Below are 9,201 nucleotides of genomic sequence, written 5' to 3' on the forward strand. Positions count from 1 at the left end.
CGGCCCGGACCCAGGCGGCTCCTCCCCGTCAGAGGGAGAGGCAGGCCTGGGGGTGGGCTGTCTGAGGTCCTTGTGCCCAGCACAGGCCCTGCGCTGGCACAGGAGGTGGCATCGATTTCCCATTAAGTTGGCAAATCTCTCTTTTTATCCTGGAATCCTGCCTCAAAACTCTACTGCCCTGACAGGCGCGTCCATCAGCGGCCCACTCCCTCTGGCCCTTCCCGGGGAGGCGAGGCAGCGCCCCCTGTCCTTCGCCACCCGCCTCCTTGGAGGGTCCCCCTCGGGCCTGACCTAGGCAGCGGGACCCCCCTGGGAGAGCCCAGAACCCCTCAAAGCCCTGGGGGCCGGCGGCGCCTCGCTTGGGCACCCTCCTCGGGTCCCTTCACCTGACGCTGCTCCGTCAGTCAGGGCCCCGCGGCCTGGGCCTGGGCTGTTAACATCTGCCCATCCCTCACCAGCGCCCTTTCCCGCCCCCGGGCCCCACGCCCTGCCCCACTCAGACCCATCTGACAAGTGGGTAGCTCTGGACTCCCGAAGGCGCCCCCACAGAGGCCTCCCGTCTCCTCTCAGCTGGTCTCCCAGTTATTGGCCGCATGCCGCCGGCACCTCCCCTGGAGCCTGCGCTGCCCAGAGGGGCTCAGTCCTGGCCTTGCCCCCTAGGAGCTGGGGTGAGTGTGTGGCTGGGGGCCCAGAGGGAAGGGGCAAGGCCTGCAGGGGCAGGGCAGGGGGCCCAGTCTGGGGAGACAGGGGTGAGTTTGGGGCCTGGGCACAGGGCTAGGATTCGGGTGCTCAGGGCCCCAGGTCATGGGCAGGGAAGAGCCCAGGGGCTTGGGGCAGCTGAAGGACCCCCGCGGGCCCTGAGCCCCCACCTCCCCTGCTGGCCTGGGACTCGCTGCCTGAGGCAGCAGCAGGGAGCCCAGGGCTGGGAGGAGGGCATGTTCAGGAGTCCTCTCACCTCCAGGGCTTCGGGGGGCCACGGCCCAGAGGGGTGACTCTGACCTAGGCTGGGAGCCCCCAGGGCGGTGGGCAGCGCCAGCTGTCCAGCCCCGCAGCACGCCCACCAGCGAGCAGTCCGCTCGGAGCTCAGGGGCATGCCTCCTGCCGCCCACCAAGCCTCACCACCCCTGCTGGAGCCAGGCCGTCGGCCGGGCGGGCTGCGGTCCTGTGGATCAAATCCCAATTCATTAGCGGTGTAGGCTGGGTCAGGAGGGTTGATGTGGGCAGGGGGCTGAGGCCCTGTCTGCGGTTTTCCCAGCGGCCTGGCCAACAGGCTCCAGAGGCTCACAGACCCAAGCCAACCTGCTTCCGATAATCAATCGGCGGACGACACCTGTCAGCCATGAATCACTCAGGCCAGCAGAGGGCAGGCGGGCAGCGAGGGGGCCAGCGTGGGGGCCAGCCCGAGGGGACCCGAGCCTGGTCCTGCCTCTGGGGACCCCTTTCGCTGTCCGCCTGTCTCTGCTGCACACATCTCTGGGTCTCTCCTCGGGGACTCTGCTCCCTGCTCTTCCCCCTCCTGAACTGCAGCCGCAGCTGAGTCTCTCCCCACATCACTGGGTCCCACCCCCACAGCCTGCACTCAGGCATCTGTGCCTCCTCCCACCTGGGAGGGTCTGGGGCTCCACATCTAGAAGGCCAGCCGGTGCAGGAGGGAGTCAGGCCCCTCGAGTCAGCGATCCTCTCAGAAGCAGATGGTGGCGTGCCTGGTAGGGTGCAGAGCCTCACCCATGCCTACCTTGCCTGGAGTGAGGGCCCCCTGCCTAGCAGGGCCATGCCCCAGGGGCATCTTGGAAAAGCTTGGGCTCCCCAGTGCTGTCCAGGCCTCAGCCCTGCACACCGGGACTGTGCCAGGGCAGCATCAGGGACCTGGGCCCTCAGCGTGGACCAAACACAGCATGCAGGTGTGGGAGGGGTGTGGGTGTCCACATCTGTGCTCACCTCCTGACCATGCTGCGTGGCGGCCCCTTCCTCCCCTGAGGCCAGGCCGGGCCAGCATCTGTCCAGTCAACGGCTGGGCACATCCTGAGCCCAGGGCTGATCTGCTGACACAGGCCAGCCTGCCCCATCCCGTCCCTCCCTCATCAATAGCAGAGCAGCCGGCAGGCGTCATGCTGTTCCTCAGCCCGAGGGAGCCTCAGCAGACCATGCCCAGGCCCTGCTGCCATGCTTGGAGGTTTTCCAGCCTTACCACCCCACCACTCTCCCCAGTGGTCTCCACGGCTCAGCAAGGTCAACCCCTGAGGCTGCCTGGGGGCTGCAGCCAGGCCTCGCTCCCAGGACTCCCGCATAGCCCTAGAGACTGCCGCCCTCCAGCCTCTGTGGCACTGCCTGTCAGGAGGTCCTGGCAAGGCCTTAGAACATGGCCAGGGCCATGGGAGGAATTCCCAGGCCAGACCACTCTGTTTGGAGAACTTTCTAACTGCCTAGACCATCCTAGATTGTGCAGGCCGTGGAGGGGTGAGCTCCCCATCACAGGGCTGTCTGCAAAGAGGCCCAATTGCCCTGAGGGCAGACAGAGCCCCACCTGGTCAGAGGGTCTGCTGCCCACTGTCCCCAAGGAAAGAGGCCAGTGTTCCCCACCCAACTTGCCCACCACCACCCCACTTCCTGTGAGCAGTCCTGGCCAGACAGGCAGGGACTCCTGGCCAAGTCACAGGTGCACCCCAAGAAGAGATCGGCCAGCTTGGGGTCAAGCCTGGCCCAAGAAGGCATAGCAGCTTGGCCAATGGGGCCCTGATGAGGGTGGGGCTTTGGCCAGCCCCTGGCCTGCCTCCCCTCCCCTCAGGCCCTCCCCCACCTTCCAGGCCCCCCCCTCCCCAGTGGCAAGTGCTTGTGGGCCCCCTCCTGCCCCTCCTTGCTCCACCCTCCCCACCCCACTGCCCATGGGCATCTCAGGCTCTTCCCAGGACTCAGGGGGAGGGCGTTCCTGATGGAGGAGCCCCACAGAAGCCCCTTGTTCTGTAGGCTCTGCTGGGTGACAGGCCTGCCCATCAAAGCAGAGGGCGGCGAAGTGCAAGTGGGATTCGCAGTCACTCACATGCAGTAGTGTCCAGGTTTGCATGTTTCATAATGTACTCAGGTTATCAGTGAGTGGACCAGGTACTGATACTAAACAAATGAGCTAACAAATACACTCTTGGAAGTGATTTGCTGGCCCCTCTCGAGAGGCTGGCCCTCCAGCCATTCAGCAAGCACCCCATCCCAGCGGGCTGGGCTGGGGGGCAGATGGGGGCTGCTCAGTGCACAGGCAGCAGGATGGAATCACCCAGAGCGGAGGCCCAGTTCTACCTGGGCACGGCCTATTGAAGAATGAATGGCAGCTTGGGGTGGGGACAGAGAATGAAGAGAGCCCACCCTCAGGGCCACGGAGGACGGTGCTGTGGGGCCAGAGCTGCAGTCAGAAGGCCTCTCAGCTGCCGTGGGTGGGGGTGGCGGGTGTCCTGGGACCCCGACACAGCCTCTCCTGTCTGTGGGGCTAGGTGTGGGCTTGTTTCAGTGCCTGCATGTCCAGAGCCACACAGCATTTGGGCAGGGCTTGGTGGACTTACACATCCACCTCTGGGCCTGGTCAGGGCAGTTTGCTGGGGTTTCACTGGGAGCCCCTCAAGGGCAGACCCAGCCTCCAACACCACACCCCCTGCTGTGGGTGACCCTGAGGTGTGCTGTGGGAGTGGGAGGGGGTGGGTCCATGCCCCTGTGCCCCCTGCCCTGGAGGGAGGCTGTGTGCGGCTGCACCCATTGCTTCTCCATGACTGACTTGGCGCGGGGACTGAGTTTACCTGTGCTTGGAACCAGCGTTTATGAATATTCCTAAAGAGGAAAATCAATCAATTATCCCAGGCTGTGGTCATTTTTCTAACTGGGAGAACAAGCAGTTTTATACACCTGGGAAGCGCCGCCAGGCAGATCGATGGCCTCTCTCTGGGCTGGCAGCCGCCCGGCCGGCCTCCTTGGCCAGCTCTCCATCTGCCTCGCTGGGTACTGCCCGCACTGCCAGGTCAGCAGCCCCGGCCACCTGAGATCTGTCCTGCTCGTCAGGGCAGAAAGCAACAACCTGCCAGGGTGCATTTGCTCCTCAGGGTCAGTCTCAAGCACCCCTGCCTGTCCCTTCCCCAGGCCTGAGGACTGCTCACCACCTACCTGCAGCCACAGCTTGTGGGTGACTCTCAGGGTCCGGTGAGGCACACCCACATGGGGTCAGGCCTGCCCTGTCAGGGAGGCCCCCGCCCCAGCCCCACCTTCCAGGTTGTCTCCAGTCAGGCCAACCAAGGGCAGGCCAGGCACGCCACCTGCTGCAGGGTCGGAAACTCTGATGACCCGGCTTTTCCTAACACAGGCTTAAGAGCGTCAGCAAGAAAATGCAGTCCAGTCCACTGACCTGCCCTCAGTCCACTCCCCACAAACGCAGGTGGGAGCAGGCCTTGAGGGCATGGGACACAGGACAGGTTTTTTTTTAAACTTTTATTTTTGCAGTGAAATAAGGGAGCCTCCTCCCGTCCCAAACCAGAGCTCTGCCCCTGTCAAGCTCCCAGCCCTGGCTGCACCGCCTTCCTGACCCCTGAGCTCAGCACCCCCAGGGGCCCTCGAGAGCGTCTCTACAGGGTCTGTCCTCTGCACTGGTCTTTCCCACTCGGCGCAGGCCCCCAGGCCCAGCCACGTGGTGAAGCATGTCCGTGCCCATTTGGAGGAGGCTGGGGTTCTGTCCAGGCTAGTAGGTCGGGCCCAGGGAGACCCCAGGAGTGGGAGCTGACAGAGGAGGGAGGAGGGGAGGCAGCGGCATCAACTACAGTCAGCAGCAAATTGATGTCTCCAGACAGCCAGTGGCGGGGAGGGCTTTTAATGGTCCCTAAAGCCCTGGGCCGGCGGTGCTGAGCTCAGCATCCCCGGGAGGCCGGGAGGGGCCCACCTCAGTGCTGCCTCCCACCCAACCTCTGCTCGCCAGGGCCACCAGGATTGCCAAAGAACTTGGGCAGGGGTGAAAGAGCCCTGTCCTGGGGGGTCCCTAGACCCCTATGCTGAATCTTCCTGCCAGGTTGGACCTGCCCTGCCCTTGGGGGCCTTGCTGGGGGCAGGGACAAAAAGAAGCCTCCCAGCACCTTTGCTGTTTGTCACAGGGCCCATTAGGTGCTGACAACTCCTTCCTCATCTGCCCAGCGCGGGCAGCCCCACGTCCCCATCAATCACGGACCCTGGAAGTCTGCGGCCCCTCCACCTTGGTCTGGGCTCCCTGGGGGCCCCCAAGAGGACTGTTCATCCGGGAAAGATGTCATGCCGAGCTCAGGCAGGGAGCAAGGCAAAAGGAGGTGGCCATCTCCCAGCACCATGGCCCATCCCTGGCAGGTGGCCAGAACCTTGCCTGGGCCATGGGGAGCCAGGATCTGGCTGGGTGGCAGCCCCACCCCCTGGAGGGGGCCTGAGGCTGACCATGCTGGGGCTCTGGGCCTTGGTTCACCCAGATCACCTGCATTAGAGGGTGCGCAAGAGGCCAGCTAGACCCCAGGGGTCCCAGATAGGGTCTAAGCACTGGTGTCATGGGGCTGAGCCACTGCTGGCCACGGGCTGCCAGGCCAAGGGGCCTACAGAAGCAGCTGGAAGCTACTTGCTGCTTCTGGAGGCTGTGAGGACCTGGCCTGGCCAGGCACGGCAGCTGCCCCCAGGTCAGGGCTGTCCCGCAGACTGTGGTTTATTTATATGACTGTTTGTTTATTTATAGGGCTCTTGCTGGGCAGTGCCCAGCCACGGACTGGGTACTCCCAGTTGCTGGAGCCCCTGAGATACCCAAGGCCCTACCACAGAGAGGCCTACTGTAAAGGTTCCCGACGTCCACCCCCACAACCAGGAAGCAGACCCCAAAGGCCCCCTCCTACCCCAGGTGAGGAAACAGGGCCACACAGATGAGGGCCACTAAGGGGCAGCAGGTCACAGTGGCGCTGGACTGCCTCCAGGACCGTGTTCATGGAGCACCCATGCCTGGGCTCCCAGTGCTCTGGCTGGGCTGCTGGTCACCAGTTTGGAGGGCAGTGGGCATGACCAGGGCCCTGGGGGCTGGGCGTGGGCTGGAGGTGGCGTGGGCCCTGCCAGGCTCTGCGATCACCACACTTCCCTCCTGCCTGACCACTGCTCCCCTCCTGCCAGGGTGAGACAGGCCCTGTCGGCCGGGGCCCTGTGCCTGTTGCACGGGCAACAAGTAGCTTTTGGTACAAGTGTTCCACAAATCGGGCACAGGACCCGGGACATACTTTTTCTAAAACTGTTGTTGATCTGAAGTCTGAACGTAACTGGGACTCTGGGTTTTTATTTGCTAAATCTGGCTGCCCTCCCAGCAGGACCAGCACCTGCAGGGGCTTGAGGCAAAGGGGAAGCAGCCCCACTGGGCAGACCTGGGCCACACCTGCCCTGCCCTGCCTCCTCCCCATACTCCAACCTCCAACTTGCCCTGTGCCCTGATTAGTTTGGGAAGGGCAATGTTTATATTAACCATTCATTTATCGACATCTGCTTGCTAGGTCAATGGCCAAATTTATTGTCTCACAAGACAGGCTATATCGAGCCAAGTACCCCCTCCCTCCCCTGCCAGCCCTGGGGTGGACTCACGCTGTTGATATGCAGACCACTGACCTTGGGCCTGCCAGTCTCTGCTGGGGGCTGGGGGTGTTCTGGGAGAGACTAGAACAGGAGGAGCAAGGCAGGGGGGGTTCACTCCTGCATCCCACCACTGCCGAGGACCCCTAACTGCCACCCACCCCCAAGCAGGTGGACGTCAGAAGCTCAAGAAGATGGGGCCCTGAGGAGCGTCAGACCACAAGCTCACTGGGCAGGACCGTCAAACAGCCCCAGCAATCAATGTGAAATGACAAATGGCAGGAGGTGCACAAGGCCTGGGGTGGGGAAGGGGGAGAGAGTGGAGGGGGCAGGGGGTAGGGGGTGAAAATAGGCTTGAGCCGGCCGCCCACCTGGACACTTGACTTTACAGACTGTAAAGACAGCTGGTGTAGCCCTACCTCTGGTGCAGCCTGGGCAGAGCGGACACTGCGGAGGCGGACGGGCGCGTGGCGGCATCTGGGACGCTGGGCTGAGGGGCGGGGCCCTGAGGGCGGGGCCTGGCTCCAGGCGTCAGGGTGGGTCTGCTCCTCCCTTCTGCCAAAATCCTGGCTGCGGGCAGACAAGTTGCTCTGTGCTATGACGAGATGGCCCGTGGGCTGTAGTGTGAGGGGCACAGTGAAGGGTGTGGTGAGCGCGGGTGTCTCAAGGAAGACCAAGAGGGTGTGAGAACGGAGGGCTCTGGTAGCCGGGATGTGCCTGAGCACCGCAAGGTCCAGGAGCTGGCTGAGATGCAAGGCGGTTGCAGGGGAGCCTGCTCCCCCTGGGGGCATGCTCCTGGCTGCACCTAGGGGCCAGCCTCTCCAGGATCCGCTCCCAGGTCCTCCCCTGGCCCCCTGCCACCTGTGCTGGGGGAGGCAGTGAGGCTGGGAATGGGCTCACTGGTCCTGGGGCAGGGCAGGAGCTGGTTCGGATGCTGCATCCGAGTTAGGACTGCCAGCAAGCAGTGAGGAGCCACTGCTCGGCTTGTCCAGGCAGCAAAGCCCAGGGTTGGGCAGAGGCGAGGGACACAGGTGGGGCTGGAGACAGACAAAGGGACAGAGATAGACGGGAGAAGACAAGTGCAGGCGGGCAGCCAGCCGGGTGCCCAGGCAGGGCCAAGGCTGGGAACACCGGGGTCCTGGTCAGCAGGTGAAGGCTTTGAGGGTGGCCCACCCTGGGCTGAGGTCACCTTCCCATCTCGCCAGCTGCATTACTCATGGCCTAGCAGGGTGGCCTGAAACCCGACCCACAGCTCCAGTTCCCTTCGCACAGAGGGAAGGTGAAGCCGGCAAGGGCCAGGCCAGAGACCATGAGGTGGGGCCTGCTGTGGGTAGCCTGCAAGGTCATTTCAGATGCCATTTCCCCAGGAAGCCCTCCCTCCTGGCCACTGTCCCTCCACCTCCCCAAGGCCCTTGTGACCTGCCACAAGGGCAGCCTGGCCCCTATGCATCCCTTCCCAAAACCCCGAGGGCAGGTTCTGGGCAGGTCCCTGGCCTCTGGGCTGTCCCACCACCCTGCCTGGTTTCCCCATTAGGGACCCCCTGATCCACAAATGCCCTCCCCCAGCTAGGTCACCGCTGCTATCCATGGCAGCCCCCAACTCCCACCTTACCCTGAGGTCTGGCCTCTTGCATGCCTGGTGCCCCCACTGGAGTAGGTGGCAGATTTCTGGGCTGTCTGTGAAAATGCAGATTCTCAAGCCTACCCTGGGCCATAGGATCCCCAGCATGGGGCTGGGAGTATGACCTCTGACTGCTCCTGGTGCAGGGGCAGGTAGGCACTACGGCGGGGGCCTTGGACGGAGCCTATCACAGGAACCCTTTTAACTACATGGGTTCAGGACAGCTACAGAATAGAGCCTCCAGAAGCCCTGGCTGCAGCCCCCACCCTCCCTCTCTTCCTCCCTGCCCCGCTGCCCCTCTCAGCCTGTGAGCACCCCCACCTCCCCACCCCCATCAAAATGTTATCTGTGATGAATATTTTCCACTTTGGACAAATGGATGTGACTAGAAAAACATACTGAGTTAAATTTTATTGCTTTGAGAAAACACAGTAAATGCGGGATAAAATGATATTCTATTTGTTTTAATAAAAGTGATTTGACCTGATTGGGTTTTTTTTCCTTCTTTGTTATTAAAGTATCATTAATATACAATCTTAGGAAGATTTCACATGAACATTGCATTTTCAACGTTCACCCATATTATCAAGTCCCCACCACCACCATTGCAGTCACTGTCCATCAGCATAGTAAGATGCTATATAGAGTCACTACTTGTCTTCCCCGTGCTACACTGCCTTCCCCGTGACCTACCTATATTGTATGTGCTAATTATAGTGCCCCTTAATCCCCATCTCCCTTCCTCCCCAACCCCTTTCCTTTGGTGAGTGTTAGTCCTTTCTTCGAATCTGTGAGTCTGCTGCTGTTTTGTTCCTTCAGTTTTGCTTTGTTGTTATCCTCCACAGATGAGGGAAATCATTTGGTACTTGTCTTTCTCTGCCTCCTCTTCCCATTTTTTAATTGGGTTATTTGTTTTCTTGGTGTTGAGTCATATGAGTTCTTTATATATTTTAGATGTTAACCCCTTATTGAATAAATCATTTATGAATATAATCTCC

General features: G+C 61.7%; 1 long non-coding RNA gene across 1 annotated transcript; it reads left to right on the forward strand.

Annotated features, from left to right (window-relative positions):
- The first annotated feature begins 5,749 nt into the window (after positions 1–5,749).
- On the forward strand, positions 5,750–7,045 carry LOC130683143 (uncharacterized). Its single transcript, XR_008996752.1, has 3 exons — positions 5,750–5,872; positions 6,754–6,867; positions 6,974–7,045. It is a non-coding gene; the product is annotated as an uncharacterized LOC130683143 (long non-coding RNA).
- Positions 7,046–9,201: the final 2,156 nt, after the last annotated feature.

This window comes from Manis pentadactyla, chromosome 3 (genome assembly GCF_030020395.1).
Source record: "Manis pentadactyla isolate mManPen7 chromosome 3, mManPen7.hap1, whole genome shotgun sequence".
Classification (NCBI taxonomy): domain Eukaryota; kingdom Metazoa; phylum Chordata; class Mammalia; order Pholidota; family Manidae; genus Manis; species Manis pentadactyla.